Source organism: Sebastes fasciatus, chromosome 1 (assembly GCF_043250625.1).
Source record: "Sebastes fasciatus isolate fSebFas1 chromosome 1, fSebFas1.pri, whole genome shotgun sequence".
NCBI lineage: Eukaryota > Metazoa > Chordata > Actinopteri > Perciformes > Sebastidae > Sebastes > Sebastes fasciatus.
This window is the reverse complement of record NC_133795.1, coordinates 11740690-11757885: the sequence shown is the minus strand read 5'-3', so window position 1 is coordinate 11757885 and position 17196 is coordinate 11740690. Positions and strand designations below refer to the sequence as shown.

At 38.1% G+C, this 17196-nt stretch overlaps 1 long non-coding RNA gene across 1 annotated transcript in view; it reads left to right on the top strand.

The window, feature by feature from the left end:
• The window catches only part of LOC141764317 (uncharacterized), a 96809-nt gene extending 80476 nt beyond the window's left edge, over positions 1-16333 (top strand). The window contains exon 3 of the long non-coding RNA XR_012593250.1: positions 15864-16333. This is a non-coding gene — a long non-coding RNA (uncharacterized LOC141764317). The remainder of the gene's footprint in view (positions 1-15863) is intronic.
• The last annotated feature ends 863 nt before the right edge of the window (positions 16334-17196 follow it).

Sequence of the window (17196 nt, the reverse complement as noted above, 5' to 3'; positions counted from 1 at the left end):
AATGTCATTAGTTTTACAAATATTTAGTCATAAGCCAACGTATTGGACACATTTCCAAATGTCATTGTTGTTGAGACATTTCACTCAAAACCAAAGCCAAAAATGTTAACCTGCAGGTGGCACTAGTAGAAAAGTCAGTAGGTTTCATCCTCTGGGGAACATGAATATCTGCACAACATTTTGTGCCAATCCATCCAATAGTTGTTGAGATATTTAGGTCTCGACTAAAGTAATGGACTGACCAACCGACAGATCAACATTGCCATACATAGGGGCTAAAAAGGCAAAATATATGCACATTTAATCTGTCATGATTTTACATGTTTACTGGTTACATTACTTTTGCCCTAATTGTGGCAGTCAGTCAATCTGTCCATCTGTCCAGCTTTCTGGTGTATTAACAAGATATCCCGGTAACCTAATTGTCATATTACGTATTATTTGTGTTGCTGAGAGGATAAATCGTGTTTTTGGTGACCACCTGACCTAATATTCAAATCGAATTGCAACGAGATGTACTGAGCATATTCATGCTCCCTAAAGGATGAACCCATTCATTCATTTTGTACTTTCCATCAGCTTTTCTCCAGCACAACCATTAGGTCAAAATGTCAACTTGGAACATTGCATAATATCAGTGTGCAAACTCCTTCATTTATGTTATTATCAATGAACCATCAATGAAACTCTCATTATTCATTAATAAGTTTGTTGATGTTTGGTATTAGTAAAGTTATATACCAATATAGAAATTAAAAGCAGAGTACATTGCCTGGTTGTGTTTCCAGCTGTAAAAGCTATCAGCATGGCCCATTCGAAGAACAAGTAAAAACTTACGAGCAGGAAAGTGCCATAGCATAATCCTGCACCATCTCTCAGGAGTTGCTTTTAATCCTCCCCTAGTAAATTAAAGTGAGGAATTGAATTAGAAGCTTTTCTTGTCCAATAATACAGATTTAGAACAAAGTATCTGATAGAGAGCAAATACGGTAGTCTCTTCTATTCTGACATATCCTCAGAAGTCTAATCTCTCACGTACATGCAGTGTTTGATGTCCAATTAACCAGAATGCACACAACTGAATATCCTATTTAAACCCCATTATCTAGACAAGGGAAATGCTCACAGCTTTTTCTTGTCAAAATGGCCATGATGTGAATTTCCAATAATGCCAGCTATTTCCAGATTTAAATAATAGCTAAGGAAGAGTGGCAAGGAGAGAAAATAATTCTGGCAGAAAAGATTTACATAAAACGTACCAATCAAATCAAAATTCAGAGCATTAATATAACAACAAACAACAATTTGCTATATAAGGATATAGTGGAGTAATGTCGTCCTGAGCAGAGAATGAGGTCACACTTCCTCTGTGTGATGTAATCCAAGCTTCTCTGTGCTTTGTTTATGTAGCTGGTCCGGCCGCGAGTGCATGTTGATGTGCATGTGAATGTGCCCCACTGACTAGCTAATCGTCACCGCTCATACGGCGGTCTTAACCACAGCGTGGTCGCGGAAATGTAACGCCCACCCTCCAGTATGACTTTTTTCGACATACTATACTATGATTTTTTTCAACATACTGTATTTCTACTTTTTTCGTCATACTATACTATGACTTTTTTTGACATACTATACTATGACTTTTTTCGACATACTATAATATTACTTTTTTCGACATTGTATTCTATGACTTTTTTCGGCAAACTATACTATGACTTTTTTATGGCTTTTTTCGACATACTATACTATGACTTATTTCGACATACTATACTATAATTTTTCATGACTTTTTTGACCAACTATATTATGACTTTTTCCGAAATACTATGCTATGACCTTTTTGTGACTTTTTTCGACATACCATACTATGACTTTTTTCGACATGCTATACTATGACCTTTTGATGACTTTTTTCAACATACTACAATATGACTTTTTTATGACCCTTTTCAACATACTACACTATGACTTTTTTGATAACTTTTTTCGACATACTATACTATTATTTTTTTATTATTTTTTTCTTCATACTATATTATGACCTTTTTCGACATGCTATACTATGTTTTTTTATTCGACATACTATACTAGGACTTTTTCGACATGTTATACTATGACATTTTTTTACTTTTTCGACATACTATACCGTGACTTTTTTCAAAATACTATACTATGATTTTTTTTGTAATACTATACTATAACCTTTATATGACTTTTTTCGACATGCTATACTATGACTTTTTTGACTTTTTTCGACATGTTATACCATGACAATTTGTTTTACTTTTTTGACATACTGTACTATGACCTTTTCATGACTTTTTTCGACATACTATACTACGACTTTTTTTATGACTTTTTTTGACATACATACAATGACTGTTTTTGACATGCTAAACTATGACTTTTTTATGACTTTTTCGACATGTTATACTATGTCTTTTTTATATAACATACTATGAACTTTTTATTACTTTTTTCGACATACTATACTATGACTTTTTTGGACGTACTATACTATGAGCTTTTTTATGACTTTTTTCGAAATGTTATACTATGACTATTTTACTTTTTTCGACATACTGTACTACTACTTTTTTTTTAACTTTTTTTGACATACTATACTACGACCCTTTGATGACTTTTTTCGACGTACTATACTAGGAGCTTTTTTATGACTTTTTTCGAAATGTTATACTATGACATTTTTTTACTTTTTCGACATACTGTAATACTACTTTTTATGATTTTTTTTCAACACACTACACTATGACTTTTTATGACTTTTTTTTACATACCATACTATGACTTTTTAATGACTCTTTTCAACATACTACACTATGACTTTTTTCGACATACTATACAATGTTTTTTTTCGACATACTATACAATTACTTTTTAATGACTTTTTTCTACAAACTATACTATGACTTTTTTCGACATACTATGCTATGACTTTTTTATGACTTTTTTCGACCTACTTTACTCTGACTTTTTTTGAGAAACTATGCTATGACTTTTTTCCACATACTCTAAAATGACTTTTTATACTTTGATGGACTGGGCTGGTGTTTCGGGGTGAATGCTGGTGCATTATGGAAATCATCAGCAGGGTTTACTGTGACTGCTTCATATAAATGTTTAATTTATTCACAAATTTGCAATTTTACTTGCAAACTGAACTGAATTAAGGTAAAACTTTGTTCTGATTGGTTGTTTCATTTTAGATCTCTGCTGTGTTACGGATGAAAACATGAGACTCCAGAGATGTTGAAGCTTTTTATTGCAGATAAAGTATCAGAATAATGAGCTGTGGTAGAGTGCAGGACATTCATTTGTAACTGTATTTTCACATCTTTGTACTGGAACAACAGTGTCACAACTGCAAAAGTCTGAATCTTAAGACAGTGAATACATGAAAGTCAGAACGTGGAACAAACAGGATCATCTTCAAGCTGCTGTTTCTGTCTTTTATGTGATTTATTGATTTAAAAAACAGTCATACATTCATATTTTAAGCATATATTTGCCGGTATCCTCCGCAACCTTCTTCATCGCAGCTGCAGTCAAGTTCAGTCTTCCCACGACACCCACGGATAACTGCAAACACACAAAGTATAGTATGTCATAATACATTCTTTCGAAAACAAGTCATAAAAAAGTCAGAATATAGTATGTCGAAAAAAGTCATAGTGTAGTATGTTGAAAAAAGTCATGGTATAGTATGTTGAAAAGTCATTTAAAAAAGTCATAGTATGTTTAAAAAAGTCATAGTACAGTATGTCGAAACAAATCATGAAAAAGTCTTAATATAGTATGTCGAAAAAGGTCATAAAAAAAGTCATAGTATAGCGTGGCGAAAAAAATCATGAAAAACTCTTAGTATAGTATGTCAAAAAAGAAATCAAATAGTATGTCAAAAAATGTCATAAAAAAGTCATAGTATAGCATGTCGTAAAAAATCATAGTATAGTGTGTTAAAAAAAGTCATAGTATAGCATGTCGTAAAAAATCATAGTATAGTGTGTTAAAAAAAGTAATAGTATAGCATGTCGAAAAAAGTCATATGGTAGAGTGGGCGCCCATATAACAAGGCTGAGTCCTAACCGCGGCGGCCCGGGTTTAAATCCGACCTGCAGCCATTTCTGCAACTCGCCCCCCTCTCTCTCCCATTTTCTAGACTTTCCACTTTCCTGTCAATAAAGGCTTGAAATGCCTAAAAAATAATCTTAAAAAAATAATCATCACTGTCAATAAAGGCTTGAAATGCCCAAAAAATAATCTTAAAAAAAAAGTCATGGTATATTGTGTTAAAAAAAAGTCATATTATAGTATGTAAAAAATAAAAGGCATAAAAAAGTCATAGTATAGAAAGTAAAAAAAAATCATTGTATAGTATGTCAACAAAGTCATAGTTGGTATGTCGAAAAAAGTCATAGTACACTATGTTGAAAAAAGTCATAAAAAATGGCAAAGTATAGTATGTCGAAAAAAAATCATAAAAAAGCCGTAATATGGTATGTTGAAAAAAGCCATAAAAAAAGTCATAGTATGTTGAAAAAAGTCATAGTATAGCATGTCGAAAAAATCATAGTATAGTATGTTTAAAAAAGTCATAGTATAGTATGTCGGAAAAAATCATGAAAAAGTCATAGTATAGTATGTCTAAAAAAGTCATGATATAGTATGTTGAAAAAAAGTCACAGAATAGTTTGTCGAAAATAGTCATAGTATAGTAGGTAAAAAGAAAAGTCAGTGTATGTCGAAAAAAGTTAAAAAAAAAAAACGTCATAGTATAGTATGTCGAAAAAAGTCATAAAATAGTATGTCGAAAAAAGTCATTGTATAATGAGTTGAATAAGTCATAAACACGTCATAATATAGTATGTCAAAGAAAGTCACTATTATTTTATTATAGTATGTCGAAAAGAAGTGGTAGTACAGTTTGTCGAAAAAGTAAAAAGCCTTCATAGTATAATATGTCGAAAAAAGTCACAGTACAGTATGTAAAAAAAAAGTTAAACTATATTATGTAAAAAAAAAAAAAAGCCCTAAAAAAGTCATAGTATCCATCCATTATCTGCAACCGCTTATCCTATTCAGAGTCATGGCGGGGCTGGAGCCGATCCCAGCTGACATCGGGCGAAGGCGGGATACACCCTGGACAGGCCGCCAGATTATCACAGGGCTGACACATAGACACAGACAACCATACACGCTCACATTCACACCTACGGGCAATTTAGAGCCAACAATTAACCTAACCTGCATGTCTTTGGACTGTGGGAGGAAACCGGAGAACATGGAGAAAACCCACGCTAACACGGGGAGAACATTCAAACTCCAAACAGTAGAGCTCAAAGCCGGATTCGAATGGTATCTGGTTGTCGGACTCTGCAGGGGTCTAGTGTCAACAAGAATGTACAAACAATGCAGAATCGACGTTAATTACAACAGCTGCCAAAGCGTTTTCCCCCCCTGCATGTGCATGCACCCAGTAATGTTTGTATACGAGAAACCTGTCTATATAACAAAGAAGATTTACACTTGGGAGGGGCCAAATGATGTGCTTTCAACATGTACTGAAAGGCATTAACACCGGTAGCTCACCGGGTAGAGCGCTTCGAGATTCCATGATAACAAATTTTGTCAACTATGACAGATATCCACAGATTTTGCCATCTGTTAAGCCTAACAAGATGCTGACAGGTTGCTCTTTCTTCATATACACTAAAAAAATGATGGCCATGTATGTGGATTCCACTTTATGATAAGAATCTTTGAAAACAGAATTTCAAACAAGCCAGTGACCTTTCTGCTCAATGCTGCAGAGCCACTGCAGTGAGGATGTGTCTGAAATCCGGGTGACGTGAGCCTGGTAGTCGTGAACCTCTCTCCCCTTTCTCTGCTGGCTGTTGTGAGGGGAACCAGCGAGCGTTTGCTGAGGTTGTGAGAAGCCCTACCATTCCCTCTAATAAGCCCCTGTGGGACCTGCATGAACACTGCTGCAAGTACACGCAAGCCGTCTGCAAAGTGAGAGCGCTAGCTACTTTTAAGGGGGGTGCACTTAACAAGGCAAGTGTGAACATTCACGGTTATAGAATAATGACCTAATATCGCACTTCGCTCAGTGACAGGTTATTGCCATACGCAGTGGGGTTACAATAAGATGTCGGATTCAATTATGGTTCGGCGCTCAGTCCAACACAAAATGCTTCCTTTTACGAGGGCTGGATTTGTGTGATTTTGTTTCTATTTGTGTGATGTAAGGATATCGGTAAAAATGCTGGTCTTGCACACAACTTCCCTCAGCTTCTGGGAATTATACGTCATTGAATTACCGCAGAGCAGAGCTGCCCACTTCTTCAAAGTTGACATCAATGTCAGACTGTATTGTTTACGCTAGAGCAGCAAGATTGTACATAGCCTACTGTAGTATGTTTAAAAAAAGTCATGGTACAGTGTGTATTACTGAGAGTAAATATATTGATGCATTCAATTAAAAAAATTAAGTATAATTTATGAATGATATATGCTCATGTAGAGGAAAGAAAAACAATAAAGATTCACTGATGATCAATTTCCGTTTTTCACAATCATGTTGTGCAAGTTCCTGCACTCTTGATTTCTCCAAAATGAGATTTCTACTTAACCCTGTCTGTCGACACACAAAGCTCCAAGACAGCTTGTTGTGGTCTCCAACTAAGGCACTCGATGAAGGCGAGCAGAATGTCAGCAGGTGCTGAAGATGGCGGCGTGGGGGCATCAGTGTAATTAATTTTCTGGGAGCCTTGGCCCCAGAGCTCCAGAGCCTCTTCCTTTCATTTTATATCAGGTCTGAGGATCTCCCCCTCTCGCAGCTCGTGGTTCTGCTGTAGGGGTCTCCAGCCTTATCTGCAGCCCCGTCTTATCTCTAGCTTGTCCCTGCAACCTGACTGTGGGAAGATTAGCTTTGCACCTCTTGTCAGCTCCTGATTTTTCCTTCACTGAAGACAGAAAGGAGCCCAACGTAAGCCAGGATTAAGCTAGTACTGTCGGTGTGCTAACCATGTTTTTCTGGAGGTCTTCTAGAGCTGTGGTGGCTAGGGTAAACGTCAGACCTGTTTAGTTTAAGCCTTCACTTTTACAGAGTAATTACACAGGGAAGAGAAGGAAGAAAGTTCACAGTAGTTCCTTATAGAACCCCGTATATATCCCACTCATAATTCCTTTCTCTGCATTTGAAGCTCAGACCATCCCTAATGTATATTTCATAGAGATTCCCGATGTCGGGTTCTAATAAAAATACAATACAGGGAATTGTGTTCTGTTTAAAGCTCAGTTATGACCAGCCGTACAGTAGATCTGGGTCAGTTGCTGGCCCTAAGCTGTCACAGGAAGAGGGCTAAAAGCAGGCAGTTGAAGGCTCTGATGATGGGACCTTGTGGGAGAGATCACAAGCTCAGCCAATTAGCTGCTGAAAGGCTGGTGTGAACTTTGACCCTGCTTGCTGTACTTTCATTCTACAGAGTGATCTGATTTTGTTCATTAAGCCCGGTGTGGTATATTCTCTGCTGTCTACAGCTTACTATTACACAAGCATCAGAGGCAGGGCAGGGCCACAAGTGGTCCAATTACAATTTCACTTCAGCATTTTGACATACAGGAGAAGAAGAGGGGCTTTGTAGTGGAAAAAATAAGATTATATATTCTCTTAGAGAGATAAAAAATCCAGACAAATCTCTGACCTTTTACCCTCCGTGCTCCAAAATGAGTATTATATTGTTGCCATGTTGTGGATTGAATGATTTTAAGTCTATAGAGGACATGGGATTTTCAAGTGTCTGATTTAAGGAATAGTTTGTCAAGGATTTACCAAAACTTTTATTCCAAAGACAAATGGCAAAGCCTCATTTATGATTAAACCCTGACAGAATTCAGCTGGAAGCCTTTTTTGGAGGGATATTATTGTGCATGTGTGTCAATTGAAAGAAAACCCAAAGCAGTCTGCCTCTTTTCGAACCAAGAAAAGAAAAATCAAAGCACTACCTCCCGCTCCCATCATAAATAACTGCTGGTGTTTAGTAAATAAACATGCTGAGGCAAATTCCACTACATTAAGCTGCCGCTTGAATTTTTAATTATCTCCATCCCCCAAAATGCCGTTTGAGAATCTCTCAGTTGATTGGGTTGGGTTTTTTCTATGAGAAAAATGTATGTAACACAAAAACAGCACAATATGTTATGTGTGAGACTTTTTCTCTTGTATTTCCCTCTGAGACATAGTTCAACTGTAGATACATAACAACTGTGAGGGCATGTGTAAGCTCTGTTACAGTTTATGATGGGCATTAGTGACTTTATGAAAACATTTGTTGTTTTAGTAAGTTACAATAGGAATAAATATTCATGCAATGACAAAATTCAACTTTCATGCTGTAATTATTTTAGTCAGAAATCAAACTGCCAGACTTAAAGTTGCAATAAAGTGTTTGCAAAACCCTGCCCCCATTAGTTACTGTTGCAATGCCTGTCACGCTTTCCACTTTACAGAAGTGGTGGCAGAGTTACAACTTGAAATTTGCAATAATTTTCGAAGGAATCAGACTTCAATTTTACGTAGAAGGATTTTGTCGGCTGAAATGACGACAGTCTCTAGCCGATTTTATGAGTTGTAGCAAGCCACCGTAGCTTAAGCTAATGCTAAAGCTAAGACTATTTGGATGACTGGCTTTTCAATGTTTTAAGTGGATTCTATTTAAAACGAGAAGCCATTAAAAGAGGTCTTAAATATGCAGGTTGGCTACATACAGTACATGATATAATGCTAAATGACTGAAGCTAAAGCTATGTGTCTTAGGCAAAAAGTCAGCATCCTCACCACCTGATAATCCATGTGGAAGGCATGGAAAAAACAACGCTGTCTCCCACTAAATTAAATACATACAACTAAACTGCATTCTCAATTAAGTTTCGAGGGAAAGATATGTTTTCCCTGATTACGGTCACGGTTTTAAACACGTGGTTAACGTTGTAAACTGAAACAAAACAAAACAAAAATTGCAACAACACTACTTAGTTAGGTTTAGGCAACAAACTACTGTGTTAGGTTTAGAAAAAAAACATCATAGTTTGATCTAAAATGACTACAACATTGAAACAGAACAATCGAAACTGTAACAAAACTAATTTGTTAGGTTTAGTTAAAAAAACAAACTATTATGGTTTGGCTTAAAATGACTACGTTTCACATGGGACACGAACAGCGATCTGGGGGAAAGTCCGGTGTCTGTTTGCCTTGCCTTGTTTGGTAAGCTGTGACCATAGACTGTATATAAAGATGGAAGAAATGACAACTCTCCAAAGGTGAAGCCGAAACATCTCGATCGCCCCCTGGTGGCTGGCTGCAGTGAAGGCTATAAAGCCCACCCCCCCCATGTTAGCGGATGGAACATGGGACAAACTAAAAAAATCAAAGTACATGTCAAATAAATTTTTCCCAAAGATGGTTTCTGTCATATTGTTCTTCTTACGCTGATGTATGTTCAGGTGTTCATTTTTACAAGTTTGGTTTTAATTAGTTGTTTGATGCTATAAAAAGAGGGTGAGACGTCATGATTGGCAGCTGTGATTCCCTCACGCTATCAAGCGGGTGTATGGGCGGGACCTCAACGCAGACTCCAAATGACGTCAAAAGCACAAGCTGGCAGCGCCCCCATATCCAGGACGAAGTGGAGACACGCCATCCATTTTTATATACAGTCTATGGCTGTGGCCGACAGTCAATCCTTGGGGCCGGGTTTAGTGAAACAGTCAATTAGATCCTGACCAGTATGCTCTGAGTTATTGCATTATGTTATCATATAAAAATAACTGAACACGGAAGTGTTATCATCAGACATTCGTTTCATTAGCTAGTTTATGAGAGTTGTCCCCCTCTCCACCTTATATTTACCGCGTATAGCTCCGCTGTGTATTTGATCTGGCAGAGTCTCACTTGTTTGCACAGCACATGTGTGGCTCTGTGTTTGCGTGTGCATGTACTGAGCACACAAGGATATGCACAATCCTGTCATCGCTATTTAAATTGGGTCTCTCTTGCATCATTTCAAAATGCTTGACCATCTGCAGGTGTTCTCAACCGCCCTCAGAGGGACTTGGACAGCATGGCAGTGGCTAACAGTGAGCCCACTGTGTTTGCACAGGAACACAGTGTGAAATCTGTCATGGCCTCTGTTTATACTCAGGCACTAATTCTTATCTCACCCTGCTGACGAGTGTGGGTCTCAGTCTGGCCTGCTCCTTTTGTTGGGGGGATTTTTTAATACTATTCTAGTGTCTCTGTGGTGTCATTGTCCTTCAGCAAATTAAGTTCCCATTTGGCCCTACACAACCACTGAAATACAGAGATTAGCTAATATGTGCTTTTTCTGTAGATCCTGAATCCTAAAATAGTTCATTTCCTTTTAGTCATAGGCTAAATGAGTACAAATGAACAGCTGCAGAAAGAAACATATTGTGGGGCTTAAAGCAAGTGACATATTTTGAAAATGGATATTTTGCAATACCCATTTGTATTGTTTCTAGTTTACATGGTGTTTAGTGTGGGCACATATAAACTTTTCATTCTTTCAATGGACTAGGGATGTCACGAAAACCAATGCCAAAGTTTTAAAAAAGTGACAGTACTCTTTTTGTACAGTACCGAAGGTACAGTACGATTCCTTTAATGGTCATTGGTAGGGATGTGACTGAGGACATTTTTTCCCACCGGTTAATAAACTTGTGACAACACCGGTGTTACCGATTACACCGGACATTTTACAAGAAAAGATGACGGTCGATATGTGCAGAGCGCTGACTCTGATCTTTACTGTCGGGTAGCGGTGTGTCTGTCCTCTCCGGTAGCGCTTTTGCTGCGGGGCTACGCTGCGGGTGTCTACCTGGCGCCGCTGCTCCGTGCACACCGGATGTGACGGCTCCATCCACCTCGCGGCGATTACCTCATTAACGTTATGGTTCCCTTATAGCATTGAGATTAAACGTGAAATATTGCCAAATAGGTGCGTTTGCTTTTCGCTTCAACATAAATCCTCTGCCTCCTGTTTCTACTACTCTGAGCTGATGGACCAGATGCATTAACGGTCAGTATGTAGCGTCCGTCGTCTGACCATCGATTGATAGCATGCTGCTGATACGCAAAAATTAACAAAATGGGTCAATTATTTTTATTTATTACTTAAAGGCTACATGCGCCTGTTTTTTGTAATGTTCAAATGTTTTTAATAAAGGAATGCGTGTTGAATTACATGGGATTTATTGTTGTTGTTCATTTACCGTGGTATCGCATTGGTATCGAGAATCATGGAAATTCACTGGTATTGGTATTGACTACTAGATTTCTTGTACCGTGACATCCCTACAATGGACACATTAAACGTTTTCTGTGGGTCAAAGTCATTAAGCTAAAAAAAGAGAAGAAAATGAAACATTTATCCCTCGCTGCCACTGAAGGCCACCAACCAGTGCAGGCAGCTTTACACATGTGGTTCTATTTTGAGAGATAGAGACAACTTTGGGATGATTGACAAGCAACAGCTGGGAAGGAGGATAACACAACTCTGGAATACAGTGTCACAGGAACACAGGTGTCAGTCACAACAGCTAATTACAACAAAGCCAGCAGTGTTAATGAGAAATGATGAGTGAATGTGCTGCAGCTCTCATTTCTGTCTCAGTTTACCTTTGACAAACTTATCAGCAAAGTACGACTCGGTGATCTCAAGAAAGTTCGTAGACAAAGGGGAATGAATTGCCTGAGATAAACACTCTCCTCACTCTTACACACATGCAGAGTGTTGTTGGATTAGTAGGGAGTGTAACCACATTTCATGACTACAAAACCTCAGATTTGCAACATGAAATCCTGATTTTTATTTTCCGACTCATTTATATGCCTGTTTCAAGCTTGGACAACAAAGAACATGCTGAATAACTAAAAGCGGAATTTGTTTTTGACATGAAAGCTCCTCTGCACTCCACGCACTGAGTGCCATTTCCCATGCAATGCAGGTTGCCTTTGATATAGGAAGAGAATAGCAAAACCTCATTTTATAATTCAAATTAACCAATTAAGTTTAGCTCAATAACAACTTTTCTGTATTTATCTATGCAGGGACTCTTTTTGGGAAATGCTTGGTCTATAGAAACTATCATGAGCCACACCCCTACAGTCAATCTACTTCACCTCATTGAGAGGGATCAAAGGAAGCTCATCCGATACAGATGAGTTGTTGTTGTTTTGCACTGTACCTCTGATACTAACAGTGTTTCTTAACACTACCCATACAATGTGTTGTGTGACTGACACTGCTATACTGGAGGAGACAACAGTTTGGTTAACCATCAGAATTGAGTAGACATTTCTTAAGAGGATATGAGTCAAATCTAAACCACAAAAATAGTCTTAGCTAAGATTTAATCCATTTCACTTCATCTCTTCTGCGGCAATGATTGATGTGATAACAGGAACTATCGTTTTAGACAAGACATTTTCAGAATTGCTGATCCTCGTACTAAGGAAATTTATTTATATTGTAAGGTTTCTATTAAAAAACTCAAATGGAAATTAGACTTAACTACATGCAATTTCACAGCAATATTACAGTTTTGAATAAATGTTTATTTAAACCTGCATTCGTAATATTTTGGCCTCTTGGCATCAGCGCAACAAACTTTAAACAAAACATTGATATATTATCACCTTTTAAAGTTAATATGGTAAATGTGTGAGCAAGCGGTTGCTTATCTACTAGGGCTGTCAAAGTTAACGCAATAATAACGTATTAACACAAATTTGTTTTCACGCCACTAATTTCTTTACTGAATTAAAGCAATGTACAGTTTTTAGGCTATAGCGGGCTCAGTTTTAAAGCTAGAGTGAAGATCCTGGTATCATATGAGATTAGAAAACGAATCCAACGAATCCATTGGTACCAACCATGTCATACTAGATTGTTGCGAAGGAGGGTAAATAACGCTCCAAACTTACACCAAATTTTGGCGAGAAAAAACTGGCATGGCAAATTTCCCTTTAAGGTACATTTGAACAGATAAAAAATGTGCGATTAATCACGATTAACTATGGGCAATCATGCTATTAATCACAATTAAATATTTTAATCGATTGACAGCCCTATTATTTACACATCCAGGAGAAATGGAACAACATTAGCATTTATCTGAAGTTGTGTTTGTGTCCACCTATTCACTTTAGCTCTGTTTTGGTGTCCACCAACTACTGAGAGAAATATCTGGCTTTTTAGCTGCTACTACTATTACTGTGTTAACCAGCTAATCAGTAACTTTGTCTGTCTTCTATTCGGTGCTGGGCAGGTAGCGTATACGGCACATGTTTGTCAAAGCTTTTTTACTTAAACCGCTTCCTGCTGTGGCTGGAAACTACACTGATGAGAACCGTGAGCCAAAAAAAGTAAATTTGCGGGCCATAAAACCAGAACAATGAGCTACAAAGCTCCGTAGACAAGAACTGCAGAGTTGGGTGATAATTCTCTGTGGGTTTGTTACAGTAATAAAATTGACCTATATCACATACAGATAATCATTTAATCCATTGTTAATATAAAAACATTGACTGTAACAGCTTTAAAGCTGTGGTCTTCAACTAGGAGTATGTAACTACTTTAGGGCCACGAAGGGAAAGCAGGGGAATGTGAATACTAATATTTTAAAGGTACTATTGATAAGATTTTTATGTAGACAAATATCTTTTTCTTTAATAATACATCCACAGTACCTTTAGAAAGGTGCTGAATAAAAGTATGGCTTTTCTGTAAAAAAATGTATTATGATTGTGAATTAATCATATATAAAATGTTGGCGGGTCCAAAATGAATGTTTTGTTTATCTCTGTGGAAGACATCTGATGTTTGGTCCCCACTTCTAACAAGGCTTGTGAGCCAATAGTAAAACGACGTTGGTATGACGTGGTATCTCTGGGTCGGCAGTTAAAGTGGAAAAAAACTGGTAAATGGCTGAGATTGAAGGTAAGTGTCTGGCAACGAGTTCTTTCAACTGCTACAAAAAGGTTTTAGCAATAAAATGTAACTGATTGGAATTGGGGCTACACGGTGGTGCAGTGGTTAGCACCGTCACCTCACAGCAAGAGGGTCGCAAACCTGGCTTGGGGCCCTTCTGTGTGGAGTTTGCATGTTCTCCCTGTGTTAGCGGGGGTTTTCTCCAGGTTCTCCGGTTTCCTCCCACAGTCCAAAGACATGCAGGTTAGGTTAATTGTGGACTCTAAATTGCCTGTAGGTGTGAATGTGAGCGTGAATGGTTGTCTGTCTCTATGTGTCAGCCCTGTGATAGTCTGGCGACCTGTCCGGGGTGAACCCCGCATTCGCCCATTGTCAGCTGGGATCGGCTCAAGACCCGCCACGACCCCGAATGGGAAAAGCGGTTACAACTAATGAATGAATGATTGCAATTGTTCAGCACTACTTGACAACCCAAAAATATATAACATCACATCACAATATGGTAGATATTGGCCCTGTATGAGCCTGAGGTTCCACAATGTAAAAATAGTTGAAGTCTACTCACATGAGTGTGGTCTGCACATGAACATCAGCTGTAGTCGTTATCCTCTGAAAGCGAAGAATTCCTCCACGGAACCAGACCCAGACTCCTGGTCATCCTCTCCTGTTATAAAGGGATGGGCTTGATATTCCCTCAGTAGTCTTCTCAGCAGGTCCTTGCAGCAGGAACATGACTGGGTTGAATTCTGTAGATACTGGTCACACTGGAACACGTCTGCTATCATGGAGCTGCTGAAAGGAAACTGGTCTGCATCTTCTTTTGAATAAACTGGCAAAAACAAAAAAACAGAAATTGCGGGTTATGATTGCAAAACGTTCCACCATGGAAACATATTGCAATATGTGTGGTGGCTTATCTTACGTTTGTAAGACAATATAGTGTTGTTCAAAACTTACAGGCAAGGCGCAGGGAGATATTGAGAGTGGCTTGAAGGATGCACAACACTCCTAAAGTCAAAATCCCAATTCTGAGAAGTTTACTCTTTGCGGGTGAAGCACCTGCACGCACACACACACACACACATACACACACATACACAGTACAGGCAATTCTGTTGTTTTAGGTTGATGATCTGAGCAACAAATCCGATCATTGTTGAGTGTTCCCTGAGACTTTATCATTAAAACATTAAGAGTAAATTTCCTTGATGAACAGTGCTGTTTTGCTTTATACTTCAATTGAATCTCTTAATAAATTATTCTTTACTTATATGTGCTCTTCTTACCTGACTGCTCAATGCCACGGTGGTTTGTTTTAGTTCCCTGAAGCTCATGTATGGTGGCGTAGTCTTCAGAAAGCTCCATCTCTTGTGCCATGGTGAGCTACTGTGAGAAAGTTTGGGCTCAAATTCACTGCTGTTCTCTACACACTGTCTGACATGTCGCTGCTCTGAGGGTTTTTTCTCATGTCTTTCAAAGGAAGGAAGTTGATTTTTGGTTTGAGAAAATACAGAATTAGATCTCGTGACGAGTCAGACAGACTACATTTAGATATAATAGAGGGTACATTTCTGCACACGTAGTTAATCAGTCACCTTTCACTGTATATATAAAGTAATTATAGGTAAATTTACATCCTTTTCATGGCTAATCTTTATGCAGTTCCAAATTGTCACAAACTGAAAAGAGAACCAATTTATTAAGGTCTTGAACCAGGTTGGTCAAATTTGTATTTTCCCTAATATACTTGTTGCAAATTGGAACTGTATGTTTTGTTGTATGAAAATTATAGGCTGCATCCTGCTCTTTGTTTTTATCTGACCACAGGAGCTCACTGACATCACAGGCAACCGTCTCTTTGACCAAACAGCCTGGCACGATGAACCCAGCCCTCTGATATGCTTCAGCAGCTACATCACCACATGCTTCCTCCATTGCTTGTATGGACTCATGGGGATTGCATTCATATACATGTACCTTCCAACATCAACCTTTTAATGGAGAGCCCACCTTTGGCCTTTTATTCCTGAAGCCTTGATTGCTAATTGCAAAGCAACAGGTGCTTTGCCCATGTGCGGAGTCAATGGTGTAATTGGCGGGTTGTATTTAGCATCCTGAATGGTGTCTTTTTATGTGAATGCATGCGTTTCGCAACCATTCTGTACTAATATACAGTATAACTGCCATTATTTTAATAAGGCATTGGAAAATGTTAATTTCACAGACCCTTTAAAATACACAAACACAAAAATGTGACACGGAATAAATTAGTTAATCATTTTGTCATGAAAAATGTCTTTATTTTACCATAACTCAGCATATATGTAAGGTATAATGTACAGCGAGCGGGTCATTGAAGGGGTTTATTTCACAACAATGACATTATCCTGCTTATTATACGGCTTCTTACTTAAAGCTGAAGTAGGCGAGATTGGATCAAATATGATTTAAAAAAAGTTATTTTTATAAAACGGTCGCTATATCATGAGAGTAGTACACGAAACAGGTAACCTGAAAAAAATCATGTGCCTCTGTGTCCTCCGGTGCTCCTAATGGCATCTGCAAGATTTCACAGACCGGAGGAAAACAAGCAGTAAAAGCTGATCTGTGGTCCGCTGTCTATGAGAGCCGGCTGTCAATCACTCGCGAACTCCGACCAATCTGTCAAACTAGGCAGCGCTGATCAAATATGAATCGATATTATGTTACGTTAATGCCTATTTCCCGCCTCAAATGTTTTCAGAATCATCTTGTAGTGCACGGTTTAGCTGTAAAATGCGAACGTTTGTGACGCCGCCGCCATTGTGAAATCTGGTGAAGGAACGGCGAGTTCTGGTCATATGACCAGAGCACAGCCAATAGGAACACTCTCTCAATGAAATGACCTGCGATTGGTCAAAGTCTCCCGTCACGGGCTAGATATTTTAAAGCCCGTAAACAGAGCCAGGATGAGGTGCAGAAGTCTAGTTTTCTCTCAGAACATTTGAATGGCAATATGCTGAAAGGTTATTATGGAATGTTTGCCCAATGATGCCAAAAAATATACTGCCTACTGCCACTTTAAGAAATCAATAATTTGACACAAAAATGGTCTGCCAGAGTCCAACGTTAGAACTGTGTCCATAGTAATGGTCCTTTATACATAGCAGCTGTCTGCTAT